This window comes from Lichenostomus cassidix, chromosome 1Aa (genome assembly GCF_008360975.1).
Source record: "Lichenostomus cassidix isolate B80296 chromosome 1Aa, HeHo_3.0, whole genome shotgun sequence".
Lineage (NCBI taxonomy): Eukaryota > Metazoa > Chordata > Aves > Passeriformes > Meliphagidae > Lichenostomus > Lichenostomus cassidix.
In genome coordinates, this window is record NC_139480.1 from 49,943,245 (window position 1) to 49,957,945 (window position 14,701).

The 14,701-nt window shown below is 43.8% G+C and overlaps 1 protein-coding gene across 20 annotated transcripts in view; it reads left to right on the plus strand.

The window, feature by feature from the left end:
• The window catches only part of RBFOX2 (RNA binding fox-1 homolog 2), a 170,461-nt gene that overhangs the window by 21,169 nt on the left and 134,591 nt on the right, over nucleotides 1–14,701 (plus strand). The gene's annotated exons all lie outside the window — the stretch shown is intronic.

A 14,701-nucleotide genomic window follows, 5' to 3' on the forward strand; every position in this document is an offset into this window, starting at 1 on the left:
CTCTGCAGCATGGAGCAGAGTAATTCAGTGGAGAGAGATGAGCAAAACAAACCCCAGGAACGTCTAAATCACAAATGGCATGAACATCGATTGGCTATTGAATCAAAAAGGCTAGAACGAAGGGAAAAAAGGGTAAAGTCATCTCTTTTATCCTTTGTACAGGCAGGAATGGAGAAGAGGTGTAGTATTCCCTGTCAATAGAGAAGAGGAAAATGTTCTGAAGCAAGCTTTCCCCTATTGCTTTTAAAGTTGGATGAGTGGGAGACGTGAAGTTACAAAGGTGTGAAGCCTTCGTGCAGCAACCCAGAGAAAGTCTGGGACTGTGATTAGCACACAGGGCTTGCAAATGTGTTTTTCCTGTGGCAAAAGCATCCAGCCCCTCCAGAAGTAAGTAGAAAAGGTGACAGACTGGGACTCATGAAGGTGAAGCCTATATGTAGTCAGTTGGGAAGCTAAGCCTGACTGTAATATGTGGCTTCCAGGATGCCGGAGAGCTGGAATTGCCATCATCAGAGTGTGGGACTCTGTGCTTTTATGTTCTCTTTGTGCAGTAGAGATTCTCAGTTTTGGAGATTCTCATTTGTAGCCATTTTGGCTTCAGTAATGGCAGCAGGAGAAACAGAAAACTTTTTCTTCCATCCCTCTTTTTTCTTCCCCCAGGAGATTTTTGACTGTTTTCAACATGGAGCAGATTTTGGTCTTTTTCTCTCATCTTCCTGATCTGATTGAAGAGCAGTGGGGGACAGAATTCAATCTGTGATTTGCATGTGGTTCAACCCTTCTGTCCCAGATCTGTACAGTGTCTTTCTGTGTAGCTGATAACAGCTTTCCCATGCAGCACTCACATCTATGTGAAATTCCAGTATCCTTTACTTTTTTTCCTTTTTCTGCTGCTACTTTAAAGCCACAAGTAATCCTCCAGGCACCAGTGTTATCTTTCAGTGGACTCTGACTGATGCAATGCTGTCTTCCAGTGGGATGGGATTTGGGAGGTGTGGTTTTTCACCCAGGAGGATTACAAGCTTCATTTTGATACAAACATTTTTACACTACAGGTGGTAGTGTTGGTGCCTCAGAACTTGGTTTTTGGCTCTAGAAAGATGCACTGCAAATTCAGCAATGATCCTAGATCTTTCTTCCTTTTTGTATCAGTTTTAGTGCTGAAAAATCGCTGTTGGTGTTGGTAGTTGCCTAGAGAGTTTAGGGGTCTGTTATGTTTCAGTTTTGATCAGGTTCATATATAACTATGGATAATGTAAGTGCTATATGTTTTAAATACACACAATCTTATCTTCTGTGGCCATAATTTAGGTGTTTTCTTGTAATGCATTAAGCAGTGCGACTAATATATGGGATTTGTTTGTTCTTTCCTATCCCCATGAGGGAAAGCAATATATGCTCTTTAAAGGTTAGTTTTTGAAGTTTTTTTGATCACATTTTTAATGTGAAAGAAAAGGTTTGCTGTCTCTTTTTATTTTTTTTTGAGAGAGACGAATTGAAGTAAGCATGTGCCTGCCGTTCCTGGGAAGTGTTGAAGTTTGTGGGCCTCCTTGGTTTCAAGAGTAACATGTTTTGTAGTATGACCTGAATTAGTGTTCACCCTGAGACATGCTTAGCCATTTGTGTGGAGAACTGCAGTAATTCAAAGCATGAAATTGCACCTCCCGTTTCTGTGTGATTTGCAGTTTCCTAGAGCTGAGGTCTTGTGCTGTCACTGTCCTCATGCTGTAGTCCAGCTGAGGGGTAATGAAAGCATTAATCGCTGAAGCCAGGTCATATTCCAGTCTGAGGTAGAGTCTCTCAGCTCTTTAATGTGTGCAAATCTTGTTGTTGAAGGCTGTAGTATCAGGCTGAAAAGCAGGAACATTTCTAACATTCTCTAATGACAGAGGATGCATACTTTTAGTGTGCCTGTTAGTGAAGTCTTCTACATGCCTCATCCTACACTCGACATTCTCCTCAGAATCAGTGTTCTGCAGTTGGTCCTGTCAAATCCATGGCATTTGTTTGTGACAGTGGTAGATGGGTGTGTAGCTAAGAGCAATGCTTTTTGTCTGGAAGTCACTGAGGTCACTAATCTGAAGCACTAAAAACAGAACTAGTCTACTGTGTGTGCTTTTGCAATTTCACTGGTGAGAAAGGTATTAGCATCTGTTTTTGTAGGTTCTTTCCAGTTACTGATCTGAAATACAGCTACCAAGTGTAGATAGATTTAATTGATAAAAATGCCTTTTCCCTCCTGGGTTCTCACAGCTCTGGACATAATTAATGGACTAAGCATGACAGCTTGGTTTTGAATACTCATGGCTACTATGCTTGGAGCATCACTTTGCTCATGAGAATTCACTTAAGCAGCTCCAGTCTCTCATAAAGCAGCAGCAGACTTGAGTTGCTCCTTGCTTCTGAGGGAGAAAGGAGCAAAGTATGAGCTGACATCACCTGTGTCTGGTTAGGCCATGCAGTACTGGAGATGTTTGGGCGTGAGGAAGGGAAGCCATGAAATGCGATGAGAACAACCATGACTTTCTTCTGCTGCCTCAGGTGATTGCTTGATGTTTCTGATGATCAGTTCTCCAAGGGAGTAAAAATTCTGAATCCAAAAGCATTGTTATAGAGGGCTGTGTTAAAGTCTCTGAAATGCAGGGAGGTCAAGGATTGGCAGTTTCTAAGGAGGAGTCTTGTCAGTAAAGGTCTCATTGCTGCAGTTGGTTTAAGCTGATGGGAAGCTATGCTTTCATTGAAAGAGAAGCCCTGCCTTGTCCCTGACTCCAACCATGTGGTCATACACCCTCCCATGTACAGGTGTTAGGGATTATGTGGCCTGTAGTGACCACCTTTGTTCATGAGTCTAATCCTTATCCTTTCTGAGGGATTAGTTTCCAGGAGGATCAGCAAGCTGATCTGACTTGCAGTTTTCTTCTGTGATCCCTACTGTGCATGCAAGAGGTGAAGTAGGGATGCACACTTGGGAACAGGAGAGGAAAAAAACCAGGGCGATTTACTTTGTTGGTACAGTGATTTTTGAGGTTGGCTTAATCTGGCTGTAAAACTCATACTCTTAAAAGTATCACTGTCTAGCTCAAGGGAGTTTGAGGTTTAATCCTTTTGTACTTGGGCCAAGCAATGTGCAGAAGGAAGGAGCAAGAAGAGCTGAATTTATAGGACTAGAACTGTCTAGAGCTTTGTCTAAAAATGTTGGCTATATTTAAAAAGGAACCTTGAGAAATAAAACAAAAAAAGCAAATGGTGCTTTGGCATGGTTTTAAGCTTTGACTGGCTCTCTCCTCTGCTATTTGCCCCAGTGCCTTAGGTCTGCTCCAGCTCAGAGGTTTGCTACACTGCCAGTTTCTCTGTACCTAATTTAAGATGTTTGTGTGTTCAGTGGGAGGGTGGCTCCCTTTTTTGTTTCCTTCATCTGAATGTGCTGCATAGGAAGATACACGATGCTGTAATTTCAGGAGCCCAGTGCTTTTAGATCTCTTTTGTTCTGCATTTCATCTGTAGGCTCAGGGAGGGAAATGTTACTTCTTAATGCAAAGAAGTCTCTGGGGATTGCACACAGGAGAGGTTTTAGAGTAAATTGTGAGGGAAACAAGCTTTAGGTGAATGTGCTGTGACAATCCCTGCCTGCACATGCAGGGATTACAAACCCTTACAAACCAAGCGGCAATTTCAATTCCATTTTAAAGTTGCAGGAATTGTAAAACTATCGCCTTCCTAAAAGCTTTGTGAAAAATGGCGATGGGGTGGGAGAGATGCAGACAAGTGCCCCACGGAAGGCAGGGTAGTCAGGATTGTGGGTTATGCACTCCACATGGTGTGGAATGGATGATTGGTCTGGCCACGCCACGGTGTTTGCTCCTTTTTGCCCGGAGGGACCATAGCAGGGGACATGGCGAGGGGGGCTGTGGTTGTAGCTGCCTGCGGGAGGCTGGAATGGGAAGCAGTCAGGGGGCAGAGGGTACAAATCCGAGAGGAACTAGTTTGGGTTAGTTCCACCGCCTTGTTTATTACATTGTCTTGCAGGCGGGGAAGGGAGGGGGCTTTGATGCTTTTGTGTGGTGCTGGCAGTGATGTGCAATCCGGGGGTTTTGAGACCTCCTGGAGGGGGGCGTGGGTCTTTTTCCAGTGGCTTCAGACTCTCCATAAAGACAATAGGGTGGAACTGAGGCTCTGTGAGGAGTCTGTACGCTGTTCTTGAGGACTTCCTCGGCTTTAACTAAACCGAAAGCTTGTAAAAAAGGGAGCTTTTTGCATTGGAGGCATGTAGGATGCTGCAGGGAAGAACTGTCTGTCTCTTGCCTGTTCGACAGACCCAGATCTTGCAGTCTCCCAGGTTCCTGGCGTGCAGTAGCCTGGGGCTTTAATCCTGCAGTCACCACAAAGATCTCTGGAACCTGTCTTGACCTTTCACAGGCCCAATTTCTTCCTGTGAGCTCCTGCTGTTCAATTGCAATCTTATTTTTGTTGTTGATGTATTTAACACAGGATGTATAAGAATATCCAATACCTGAGACTGCTGGAAGTCTCTCACTTAATTTTTCCATTAATACATAAAGTTCTTGGCCCTTCTGGGCAGACTACAAGCAGCAGCTATTACCTTATAAGCAGGGCTAGCATTCCCATCTGGGCCAAAGTGAAGAATTCAGACCACTTGCAGATATCTCTCTGGTTAATTTTGCTCTCCACAGTAGCATGACCTTTCTTAGAAAGAGGCCTTGCCTTGCTTCCATTGCAATGAAATGGAAACAGTGACTTACTATAAATGTCTGGTTTTGTCCCCATAGCAGAGTTGGATGGTGTTTTGTTTGGAATCTTGCTCTCTTTGCAGAGCACTCTCCCAGCTTTTTATTCCTTTTTGGTAAAATTTTGAAACAACATACATACTTAAACTCCTCAAAACTATGCCAGGGAGGAGATATTCCTCCTCTGTGAGGGAAGGAGATCCTTTGATAAATGTTCCTTTTCTCCTTGTTTTAACAGTGTTCTGGCTGTGACCGTTTCCTGCATGGGGATGCCTGGGACATCAGCTGTAGCCTGCCATCCTGTGTCATTTGTCTAGGCTGGGTATTTCTGGTAGCTTAGGCAGGATTTCTCTCTTTCCATAAGCTTTGCAGGAAGGAGGTATGACCACAGCTGCCATGCAGATATCTCAGGGCAATCATGTTCAGCAAGAGCTTTGCATGAGCAGTGAGGAGGTTTGTATAACACGAGTGGATTCCAAAGAGTCCTTGGTTAATGGCTTAGAAAAGCTGTTATTTTAAGACTTTTTTACAATTACTATTTTTATAAATTGCACTCTGGTTATAGAGAGCTTTGGCTTGTGGCCACATCCCATTCTGCCTGTCTGTGGCCCATAAGAAGGTGGCAGTTAGCTACAGGGTGGTTGTAAAAAGAAAGGCAAAAGTGTGTTTTCTGTGGTGGAATAGCATTGTGTTATAGCAGGAATCACTTGTTACTTTTCATATGGAATTGCTTAATTGGGATGTTGAAAGGTTAGCTTTGATTTTGTTTTGATACTTCTCTACATTTTTGTAGGCAAATGTGTAGCACTCTGGTGTCTAATTAGAAGAAAAACCCCTGAAAAATACTGATGTGTGTGGGAGAGATGAATAAAGGTAAAGCAAAGAGGGAAGGGTAAAAGCAGGCTTTATTTCCTCATGGAGACAGCAACCCTTGCAAGGGGAGTAACCCTCTAATAAACTGTTACATGAGGATTTACTCTGGTAAAATTCAACAGTCATGACCTCTACTTTTCCCTTTTAAAATACTAGTGAATGGCACTTTGGAGACAGACACCCTCTTTGTCTTCAGAACATGTGCTGAGGCACTAAGAGGCTGTTCCCTTATCAGAAGGAGCCTGTCAGGGGTTGAAAATGGCTGGATCAGTCTCTGTTGCCCTTCTGATCCTTGGTACCTATGAGGCAGTAGGGGAGCCATCACCATGATGATGTGCTTTGCCTCATGGTCCTTCTGTCCTCTTAAGAACAGAATTAAGTATTTTGTGCGTGTCTGGAATATTTGTCTCTGCTGGAGTGGGTTCTCTCACATCCATGTGCTGATTTATGGCAGAGAAATGGGAAGTTCCAAGGGCTGTAATTCAGGGTATCCCTCAATGTGCTCAGCTCCCATGTGGGGATATTCTAGCTGCAGAATGACTGGCTGTCCATATTTTCCCCAAGCTGATCATATTAGGTGCAATTAGTGCCCTGAATATTCTTTGATCAGGGCTTCTTCTGAAGCAGGAGGGATTTGGTCTTTCTTTTGAATTCTGAAATCTTTTGATTGAAATCTTTTGATTCTGACCCAGGAGGAGGAGGGTTTGGTCTTTCTGCAGCCCTTGGATGCACTTTGGGGTGCCCCTCGTAGGCAGGGGGAGCTGCCATGCTGTGCAAGCTGCTCTTGCAGCAGCACGAGAGGAGGTTCATTCCCTTCTAGTGATGCCCTTTTGTTCCCTGCTGTTGCAGGGAGAGGTGCTTTCCAGGAGGGGGATGAAGGGGTCAGACTTAATGGTCTTAAGAGTGGATTTATTATTTTTTTTCTATTTTGCAGAGGAAGGCCTGGGAGTTGTTTCTCCCTAACTGTTTCCAGATGGTGCAGCTGGAACACAAAGATTTCTAGTGTGTTTGGTATGGTGGCTCTGAGACCCCCAGCCCCCAGCACTTCCTGTGCAGCTCCACAATCCTGCAAGCTTAATCAGAAACAGTCCTGGCTGCTGAGGCAGGCTGCCCCAAGCCCTCTGCTTTCTCCCTCCTCCAGGCTTTTTAACCCCTTGCCATTACAGCTCCAGCCCATCAGCCTGCCCACCTCACTCCTCTCCTTTCTCAAGCTGGCTTTGGGCACTTGCAGTGTTCCCTAGATGAAACTGCATTTGGCTAGAGTGCTTGAACAATTTATGTCTTTGGGGAAAGGGAAGATGGTTTGTAATGTGAACCTGGGAATATAATTTCTGTAACTATGTAGGACAGCTTATGCAATCAGGCCAGTGTGTCCAGGGCACAGAAAATTTCTCTTGCACCTATTTGCCTGCAGCACTTAGTATACAGTATGGTTTTGTCACAGTTGTGTGCTGTTGAGCCTCTGTCTCTTTTTTGTGCCAATTTTCCTAAGAGCAAGGCAGATTTAATTTTGTATCACAGCCTCTTCACACCCAGCTGGCAAATTAGCTTCAGCTTTTTGCTTCTGAAGGTAATATGACAACTATAATTTCATTCTGCAAAGTAGGAGTACCCTTGTTTCTTTTTAGCCTTTGAGCAGCAGCCTGTGAATATTTGTAAAAGCAGCCAAGAAGCTTGTGATCAAGTGACTTCCCTTCTGGATCCATGGTGTCATCTCTCTTGTCCTGTTCTCTCCTGTATACTCCATCCCATTTTTTAGGAAAACGGAACAGTGAAGCCATCTACTAAGGCAAAACTCTGTAGTCCTCTTTACCTTGTGAAAGCTTGTTTGAGCAAGCCAGATTTTCATGCCATGAGCATGTTGCCCTGTAATGTGTTTGCTTAGTGTAAATTACATGTGAAATGCTTCCTCAGGACATGTAACAACTATGGCATCCAAAGGTGCCCCCAGTGCTGGATTTTAAAGCCTTGTAATGAGCCCTGTCCTGTTTCTGTTGAGTAAGAGTATAAATGAAGATGAACTGCCATTTTAAAATGCTTCTGCTTAGTAAAAGAGGAGGGAAATCAATATTCTGTGCTATTGACTTCTGTGCATGCAGAGTGTCCTTGTATTTGCTGGATCACAGACGTCACACTGTGCACAGTATTCCCAGGGGCTTTAACTTGCACTGGATCTATTGTTGCCACCGCAGGTCATGGACCAGCAGAGTCAGGCTGTATTTTCTTTATGCCTGGAGCAGTATGAGGATGCTGCCATATGTAGTCAGAAGAAAGCATATGTTTTACACATTTAAATTACACTAAACTAATGAAATCTCATCTCTTTGAGAAGCTGAAAACATCCCTTGGCTGACCTGGAAAATGAAAAGCCTATTTGGGGGAAAGGCTGCTTCTGATCAGAGAGCTACTTCCATTATTTGGGGGAGAAAAAAAAAAGTTAGGGAAGAATCAGCATTGTTACACAGAATAGGTATAAAACATTTCAATTTTAGCTATGGCAGTGCTTTTTGTTTATGAAAATCCTCCATCTCTGCAGCATTAGACATCTGTACTGTAACTCCATACAGACACTGTCAGCTTAAAGCCTGAGTGTGCATTTATAAACTTGTTGCATTGTGAATATTTTAACAGACCTGGAAGTTTAAATACCACCTTTCTGTGTGGTTTGGTCAGATGTGTATTTATCTGTATTCTATTTTGCAGCCTCTGCTATGCCAATCAGTTATTCTTCCTATTGTATACATACAGTTTCATGGAAAAGAAGTGCCAGGAGATTGGAGTTAAGAAAATATATATTTCAAAGTACAGAAAATTGCACTGGCACATTTGGATGGCAACACTGGGGGTCTGGATGCAGTCATCCCAAAGTTGCCCTGCTCTGTCCGACCACCCTGTGGGCTTCCCTAGCTGACTGCTCCACACTATTCAAACTCCGGTCAGGGCAGGAGACTATTTTTATTAATCTGACATCACTTTCCTTTCTTGTCCTTACTGTGTCACTGGGCTTCCCGCCCGGGGAGCCTCTGGCAGGCCTGGCCTCCCTCCAGCTGGGCTCTGCCGGGGTCCTGTCCCTTCAGGATGGCCAGGAAGGTCCCACAGCGGGCTGTGGGCTCCGTGGGGCTGTGGGCACCGTGTCCCTGCTGCAGAGCTGGGTGTCCAGCTGGAGTGGACACCCGGGACAGGGATTGCATTGTGCTGTGGGGCTGCGTGTAGGGAGCTGCATTCCCTGGAGCCCTCTGAGGCACGGGAGCTCTCCTGCCCCATCTGTCCACCATCGCCCTGATTCCTGTGGAAAACACGGCATTTTTACGGTGTGGGGAAGCCTGGAGCGGGGTGGGAGGGAGGCCTACGCCAGAGGCTGCTGTCGCTGCAGCAACTGGCCAGAATTCCAGGAAGGAAGAGGGGCCGGATGAGCCTCTATCCTGGCCTTTATGAGGCTCCAGAGCATGGGCGCTGCTCTGCTCCCATGGGCACAGATGCCACCATCAAGCCCCACGGCCAGAGCCCTAGCTTTTTGTCCCTCCTGGCTTTTTCTGTCCCTCCAGAAGCAGCCTCAGTCATTGGGGTGGCTGTCAGAAGCCAGGGCTGTGCTAGCCAGCGTTTCTTCCCAGCCATCAAGGGCAGGCATGGGCAGTGTTCTTGGTGTGGTTCTTTTTATAAACATCTCAAGCTTGTAGTCCCCAAATACACTTTAAAGAAAAAAAAGGGGAGGGGGGGCTGTGTGGATGCTCTGTGGGTGAAAAGTAAAATGTAATTCCTGTTACTTGCATCCAGAGAATTGTACAGGTTGTTGATGTCAGGGCACTAACAAGGAAGCAAGTAAGTGGAAGGTCTTTGCTGGATGACGTCTGCACATGTGGAAAATGGCCAAAGCCATGAAGCAAGTTTATTTGAAGGTGAAGACAGCTGAAGGGAAGTGTCCCCTACTATAGACACAGTTATTGGTGCTGCAGAGTGATTAGCAAGAGCTGTGTATCAAATTAGGGTAAGTATCGGGGGAGAAGGCTGACATTAAGATCCATTTAAAACCTACTTAGTTCAGTTTTTCATTAATAATTGGTAATTCACCCTTAGATGCTGCTTTCCCCATTAATTTTATCCAAAGACAATTTGGGGTAGGATACAGCACACACGATTGAGAAGGCAAACTGAATGCATCAGATACACTTGGACAAAGAAATGGTTATTTCCTTTTTGTTTTTATGCAATAATTCGTGCAAATAAGGGTCTGATGAAGAATTGCTTATTTTCTTAGTAACTGATAATAAGATCAAGGCATTTAGAGGTTTAGCAGTGCTCTGCCACAGTTAAATACTAAAAAGCCTTTTTCAAGACAATCCCCCCACCCACCCCGCCTTTCCCCAGCACAGTGTTTCTGTCTTTCCTGTATGCAAAAGTAAAAAAAAAATGGTGAAACCACTGGGCTGTGATGAACAGCACTGGGATTTCTGTCTGGCTCACGAGCTTTACTTTTTCGCAACTGTCACTTTCAGATTAATAGCTTCGTAGCCAGTGTTTCCAGCCTTTTTATTTCTTTTCTTATTGTGAACATCTTATTCACTGTGTTCTAAAAAAAGCGGCTTCTGTTTGTCTAGTACAAGTCTCTGATAAATTGTAGCTTGTGCTATCTCATCACTTCAAAATCCCGTTTTGCTTTCGGGAGGAACAAGTAATTTCTTGTTGCCTTTATTCAGTTTCTCTGTGTAGTCCAGGGGTTTCTGGCTTTCTGGTGCAGGGACTCCCCCATGTCACTTCTTTCCAAGCCACCAGGCTGCTCTACTGTCTGTAGCACTTGGGGACAGCCAGAGCAGAGACAGATGAGCTGTTCCTGTGAATTTTGCTGCTGCTGTTCAGAGCCCAGCAGGTGGTTATGGGACTTGAAAGGACTACATTAACTTCACTCCACTTGTCCTGGCATTGTCAGGAAAGCAGGAATGCTGCAGATCCAGGGAAGCGATTCCTTGGTCATGTTTCTGAGGTTATCTTTGCGATGGAAAGGACTCAACGCTTCAAGCTGAAGCTTGGATTCAGCAGGAATTGATTTTCTGGCTGGGGAAATGTGGATGAACTCACTAAGCTAATGGTTTATACCAGCAGAGTTTCAGTCTGCAGACTTTAGGTTTAATTCAGCTGTCAGGAAGCAGTTGCTGATGAGGCCTCAGTGATTGTTGCATCTGGCAGAATGGCAAGTTGTGATGTAAAAGTGATTTGTTCTGGGGTCAGGTTAGTCCAAAAATAGGATTATTGCCTTTTTAAGCTAAAATTTAGTTTTAATTTTAAGAAAAGGGTAAAAGGACTTTCTAACACATAACAGAAGGTCTGAGCTGTGATGTTTCCTGTAGAGGAATGACTTTACTCCAGTCCTTTGAGGCCTTTCTTAAGTTAATGCCACTTGCAGAGTTTATCGCTTCTTAGTGGCATCTCGGTTTACTGGCAGTTCCTTATGTTTTCAAGATGTGTCTAATTCAGGAACTCTTAGAATTTATTGAATTGAGAGTTGTCAAAAACCCCAACAACCCCAAGGCCTATTCTGCTAGTGCAGGAGCATCTGCATTGAACTTCAGTCATCTGCAAATGACTGTGCTGAGTTTATCTTCTGACCTGAGGCAGTACCTGTGACTTGCAGTTTGTGGCACACCTTATTATTGCAAGTGCCAGTGGAAAAGGTCTTATGTTAGCAAGGCTGGGAAATGAAAGAACGGGAAAAGTTTTGAGACAAAAGGTGGTAAAGACTTAGTGGATTTGACTGAGTTGTGACTTTTATCTTGTCAAATAGAGTTGGTCTGCACAGAGGCTGTCGCTGGGGTAGAGCCACAATGGTCACACATCCTATGGAAGTGTGGAGGCCCGTGTGTGAGATCACCAATATGGTTTGAATAAAATTCCAGTGTGTGTTGCAGAAAGCTGATTTATGGTATTAGCTTCCAGTTTTATTCTCTCTAAGGCGAATCGCAAGTACCTGAGAAATGCCTTTCAGTGGTAAACAAAGTAATGAAACATCCCAGTGGCAGTTTGATTTGATTTTGCAGGCTAGTGCTACCTAACTCAATTTCTTTATGAATGTCTGGTTGCATGTTGGCATCGAAAGAGAATGTAATTGGCAGGAGGGAGCTGTGCAAGAGAGATGGAGTTATCTGGGGATTCCCTCTCCCATCAGGCTGCTGCCAGAAGGCAGGGTCCCTCTGTGTTTGTGCCGGGTACTTATCTGTGTCAAACCTTCCCTCTCTCTTTTTCACTTCCATTTTGTGAGATTAGTTTTGTTCCTGTGCAGTCAGAGGAGGAGATTGAGCTGTATCCCCAGCCTCTGCTGCCTTAGATCGCCTGCTAGCAGGGGATTTCTGTCTGGATGTTGCTGGACTGTGCTGTTCCAGTTGCAGGAGTTTAACGCTTTCACTTCTTGCTCTGTTTAGTTTTCAACAAAAGCAAACTCTGTATGGAATAATCATGCAGCAGGCCCCAGATTCACCATTAGTGACCTGTAAAATTGGCAGCGCTGGAGATTATTGGCAGGAGACGGTTTCCCTAGGCGCTTCCTGCCTTCTCTTGGAGAGTTAAGTTCAATTAGAGCAATGATACGCACAGCGGGGATTTTGCAAAGAGTCCAGTACTTGGTGGTAGCATTGCTGTATGAAAGGCAAAGAGATATCTTTGGCCTTTTTGTGACCTTAATGCTCCAGCTGCTGCCCTCTTTCTAACCTCTGCTATCTCCAAGCTCTCGCTAATGTAACCCTCTTTCACCTCTTCTTTTACCTCCTGATGCAACCATATCCCTCAGACATTTTTAGTCTGCATTCTGTGAGTTTGTCTTCCAAAAAACAAAGAGGAGATTGCGGGATGTGTGGTATTTTCCCCTTCATTCAATTTTTCTTGTTTCTTTCTGGCTTCTTACGTATTGTGGACTGCCTCAGATTTCTGTAATCATCTTCCTCTTCACACTTTTGTGATTTGCTTCTACTTACGAAACTGTTCTGTTTCTAGATGTGGTTTCTTGACATCCAGGTTCTTTGATTTCAGGAAATCCCACAAAGTTCAGTTCTGTCTCTTCTGCCACAGTCTCGTGCTGACAGTTCCTCTTATTAGTCCCTTATGTGAAGAGCATTATCCTGAAAATAACAATTTCTTTTTCCTTTACCTATTATAACTTTCAGCTTGCATTCACTGCCCTAATCTTCAGTATCTGTAAGGGCAACTCATCCATTAATTCCATATTCTCTGTGTGGAAATCTTTCTGTTTTTCAAGCTGTTGAGAGAGACTTGCACAAGAACTTGTCTGAGATACTGACCTTGCAGGTGTGTGTATAAGTACTGTTAAAAGCATGCCTGGAATAGTCTTTCAGGAGAAGACCATCTCTACTGATACAGGATGTTTATGGTGTTTAGACATAAATTGGTAAGCTGTAGTTTGTGGGAGAACCAATCACAGTGCTTACAAGGTGTACTTACATTGGAGGAGAAAAGGACTAACTGCGTTTTCATCGTGGTGTTATTTGTTCTTACTTAGGTTTATAATTAAAACCCAAAAGCTTTGAGTGGTGCTGTATTTGATGGTCTCTGCTTGCTTCTTCCAACTTCTGTGTCTTTCCTTCTGTTTCTGAATTGTTTGTGGAGATTTGTGCTTAACCTGCTTTCTGGCTGTTAGTATTTGAGAAGAATGTACTCACACGGTGGCCAGCCTAATTAATTACTGTTAATTCCCAAAAATTGGCTGCCAAAAGTTTTGTTGTCCTTGAAGCTTTCATACTGTGCATGCTACTGTAGCATGAGAGCATGAGGAGAGGCTGAATGTTTCCTGGCAGTTTTCCACAGAGAATCCCCTGGGCAGGCTTGAGGTAAAGAGGAAAAGAGGGAGGATGGATACAAACTTTAAATAGCATTGCTAGTTCCTGCAGTGAAATATTAGCACCTTGCTTTTCAGCAGAAATTGTGTTCAAGCATTTTGTGTAAACTGTGAAATTGTGCCACTGGCCACATGCCCTGTGTAGGGTAGTAGACCTCTGTCTGGTAGGAGCTGGCTTTTCACTCAAATGTCCCAGGACAAAACCTGAAACATCTCAACAAAAACTCTTTCCTGACAGAGACTGTACATCTCAGCCAGCTTCATGCCCATAATGTATTTGCTTTTGACAATCTGAGATTGTTTTGCTGTGTTTTGTCAGGTTCTTCCCCTTGGGCCTCTGTCTCCCTCATCTCCTTCCTCAAGAGCTGCTGGAGAAAGTGCAGGGCTGACTTAAGAGTTCCTCCTTACAAGTCATAACAGGAGATAGACTTAAAAAGCGATTGTGGAGGATGGCTTTTTCCTTCCCTTCTCCTCCTCCTCCTCCTTGCATTCTGCTGGGAGTTGCTTGTGACTGCACGGGGATACCAGGGTAGAACTGATACAAACTTTGTCTAGTTCAGTTTATCCTCCACCCGGAGAGAAAGATGCATGCCTGAGGCATGTGAGTGCCCTTTCCCCATTCCAAAGAGGATGTGTTGGAGGGAGAGGAACTGAAAATAAATTAAGAAACAGAAATAAACATTTAGGAAATATTATGTTATCTTAATCCCCACTGCACTGCTAAAATAGAGATGAGTCTGGGAATTTAATGGAGAAATTCCAGAAGTGTTGGAGGTTCATATATATTCCTGCAGAGCAGGATGATGGAGCTGCCAATATCACAAAATGTGTAGACTCAGAGTCCCTTCTGGGCTGAAGAAATAAAGCCTAGAGGGCTGATTTCCTGTTGGGAGTGTGGAGGTATTGTACAGGCTTACTGGGGTGTTTGAAGTTACACCAACTGCTTTTTAAATTCATGTTAAACTATTTGTATGGTTTTGAAAAGGAAAAAAAAAGACACTTTTATGGCTCATGTTTAGGGAACCATTTCTTCAAGACTGGGCGAGGTGTGTGATAGCTTCTGTAATTTTATGTTCTGTTTTGTTCAGTTTACACGATGGTAAATATGTTTGCATATCAAAATTTTTTGGAAAATGACCAAAATTATACACAACTGATATTGTGGAGGGTAAAGTAGGATCGATTTATACTTATGTCCTGGTGTTGATTTTTTTTTTTTTTTTCTTTCACACAATTTGGTGTATGC